This window comes from Rhinichthys klamathensis, unplaced genomic scaffold, assembly GCF_029890125.1.
Source record: "Rhinichthys klamathensis goyatoka isolate OS25496 unplaced genomic scaffold, OSU_Roscu_1.1 h1tg000087l_1, whole genome shotgun sequence".
NCBI lineage: Eukaryota > Metazoa > Chordata > Actinopteri > Cypriniformes > Leuciscidae > Rhinichthys > Rhinichthys klamathensis.
Genome location: NW_026606627.1, coordinates 872,501 through 876,554, shown reverse-complemented (window position 1 = coordinate 876,554; position 4,054 = coordinate 872,501).

Genomic DNA, 4,054 nt, shown 5'->3' with positions numbered 1-4,054 from the left:
TTTTGAAGATAATGTTTTCATAACTTAATAGGAACGTATGAAAAACATTGTTGGAATATATTTTGTTAGCTGGTAATTACCTTAAAAGTATTAATGTTATAAAACTCCAACTATCGTGTTTAGTTTTATTTGATGATTTCACTGAATAAATCTCCCTGTAATGTATGGGAAGATGAGTGTCAGACAGACAGACAGACAGACAGAGTGCAGACAGACAGACAGAGACTGCAGACAGACAGAGTGCAGACAGACAGACAGAGACTGCAGACAGACAGACTGAAGACAGACTGAAGACAGACAGACAGCAGACAGACAGACTGCAGACAGACAGACATACATACTGCAGACAGACAGACTGCAGACAGACAGACATACATACTGCAGACAGACAGACTGCAGACAGACAGACATACATACTGCAGACATACATACTGCAGACAGACAGACTGCAGACAGACAGACAGACTGCAGACAGACAGCAGACAGACAGACTGCAGACACAGACAGACAGACAGACTCCAGACAGACAGACAGACTGCAGACAGACACTGCAGACAGACAGACAGCAGACAGACAGACATACTGCACAGACAGACAGATAATGCAGACAGACAGCAGACAGACAGACAGACAGAGACTGCAGACAGACAGACATACAGACTGCAGACAGAGACTGCAGACAGACAGACAGACAGACAGACTGCAGGCAGACAGAGACTGCAGACAGACTGCAGACAGACAGACAGACTACAGACAGACAGACTGCAGACAGACAGAGAGAGACTGCAGACAGACAGACAGACTGCAGACAGACAGACAGGCTGCAGACAGACAGAGACTGCAGACAGACAGACTGCAGACAGACAGAGACTGCAGACAGACAGCAGACAGACTGCAGACAGACAGACAGACAGACTACAGACAAGACAGACATACATACTGCAGACAGACATACAGACTGCAGACAGACAGACAGAGACTGCAGACAGACAGACAAACAGACAGACAGACAGACTGCAGACAGACATACAGACTGCAGACAGACAGAGACTGCAAACAGACGGAGACTGCAGACAGACAGCAGACACACAGACATACTGCAGACAGACAGACAGACAGACTGCAGACAGACAGACAGACATACTGCAGACAGACAGACAGACTGCAGACAGACAGACAGACAGACTGCAGACAGACAGACATACATACTGCAGACAGACATACAGACTGCAGACAGACAGACTGCAGACAGACAGACTGCAGACAGACAGACAAACAGACAGACAAACAGACAGACAGACTGCAGACAGACAGACAGCAGACAGACAGAGACTGCAGACAAGACAGACATACAGACTGCAGACAGACAGAGACTGCAGACAGACAGAGACAGCAGACAGACAGACTCCAGACAGACTGCAGACAGACAGACAGACAGACAGACTGCAGACAAGACAGACATACAGACTGCAGACAGACAGAGACTGCAGACAGACAGAGACTGCAGACAGACAGAGACAGCAGACAGACAGACTCCAGACAGACAGACAGCAGACAGACAGACATACTGCACAGACAGACAGATAATGCAGACAGACAGACAGCAGACAGACAGACAGACAGACAGAGACTGCAGACAGACAGACATACAGACTGCAGACAGAGACTGCAGACAGACAGACTGCAGGCAGACAGAGACTGCAGACAGACAGACAGACTGCAGACAGACAGACAGACTACAGACAGACAGACTGCAGACAGACAGAGAGAGACTGCAGACAGACAGACAGACTGCAGACAGACAGACAGGCTGCAGACAGACAGAGACTGCAGACAGACAGACTGCAGACAGACAGAGACTGCAGACAGACAGCAGACAGACTGCAGACAGACAGACAGACTGCAGACAGACATACAGACTGCAGACAGACAGACAGAGACTGCAGACAGACAGACAAACAGACAGACAGACAGACTGCAGACAGACATACAGACTGCAGACAGACAGAGACTGCAAACAGACGGAGACTGCAGACAGACAGCAGACACACAGACATACTGCAGACAGACAGACAGACAGACTGCAGACAGACAGACAGACAGACAGACTGCAGACAGACTGCAGACAGACAGACAGACAGACTGCACACAGACAGACAGAGACTGCAGACAGACAGACATACATACTGCAGACAGACATACAGACAGACTGCAGACAGACAGACTGCAGACAGACAGACTGCAGACAGACAGACTGCAGACAGACAGACTGCAGACAGACAGACAAACAGACAGACAGACTGCAGACAGACAGCAGACAGACAGAGACTGCAGACAAGACAGACATACAGACTGCAGACAGACAGAGACTGCAGACAGACAGAGACTGCAGACAGACAGAGACAGCAGACAGACAGACTCCAGACAGACAGACTGCAGACAGACAGACAGACTGCAGACAGACAGACAGACAGACAGACTGCAGACAAGACAGACATACAGACTGCAGACAGACAGAGACTGCAGACAGACAGAGACTGCAGACAGACAGAGACAGCAGACAGACAGACTCCAGACAGACAGACTGCAGACAGACAGACTGCAGACAGACAGACAGACAGACAGACTGCAGACAAGACAGACATACAGACTGCAGACAGACAGAGACTGCAGACAGACAGAGACTGCAGACAGACAGACAGCAGACAGACAGAGACAGCAGACAGACAGACTCCAGACAGACTGCAGACAGACAGAGACTGCAGACAGAGACTGCAGACAGACAGAGACAGCAGACAGACAGACTCCAGACAGACAGACTGCAGACAGACAGACAGACTGCAGACAGACAGACAGACAGACAGACAGACTGCAGACAAGACAGACATACAGACTGCAGACAGACAGAGACTGCAGACAGACAGAGACAGCAGACAGACAGACTCCAGACAGACAGACTGCAGACAGACAGACAGACAGACTGCAGACAGACAGACAGACAGACTGCAGACAAGACAGACATACAGACTGCAGACAGACAGAGACTGCAGACAGACAGAGACAGCAGACAGACAGACTCCAGACAGACAGACTGCAGACAGACAGACAGACAGACAGACATACAGACTGCAGACAGACAGCAGCATCAATACTCTAAAGGAGTGTTTCCTTTAATCAAAGAGTCTCAAGACACAATTAACATCTTAAAAACCATTTAATTCACTGTATTCACTGTTTTCCTGACAGTTTAATGCCACATATCCCATTTCCCCCTTCACATGTGAGAACGATAAAGAGGAAATCCTGTGAAAGCTGCTGAAAGCCATTACTGGTTTGTATAAAGATGACTGTGGAGTCAAATAATAATCAGTTTTATACAGTCATTCATATCTCAGAGCTTTCTTCTAAAAATAAATATTTGGACTGCAATGCATTCAAACACATTTCATCCTAAGTAACATACAATAAACACACTGCATGATCAGCTACTTCCAGAACAACATGGTCTGCTTGTATAACAGAAAGTGCTTTGCTATAACGGTTTTCAGACATCAGAACTCATATTTTGATATGAGTTTACAGCGCAGATAAACGGGGTACCAGCAGATGCCAGCACTACAGGCACACAACATATTCAAGGAGTTTACATTTGTGAAGGGAAATTGCACTCCATTTAACATCTTAGAACAATATCTGCACATATTCTGAGATAAAAGAAACGGGTAACGCTTTACTTAAAGCCTATATACAGTATATATAATGCATTATAACAGTGTTTAATGCATTAATTATGCCTTAAAATGCATTGTATGTCTCATGAATAATTGTAACCAGTTATAATACTCATCTATTCATTGTTATACCTTAAAAAAAAGTATGAAACGCATGACAAACAACCAAATATTATAATGCATTTTAACTTTGGTTAAAATTATTTATAAAAAAAAAAATGATCATGCATTATAATGTACATTATGAATGCCTTTATAATGCATCATACATAAAGGCATTAAGTAAATTGTTACCAATAATCCTTATTTAATTGGCAGTCAGA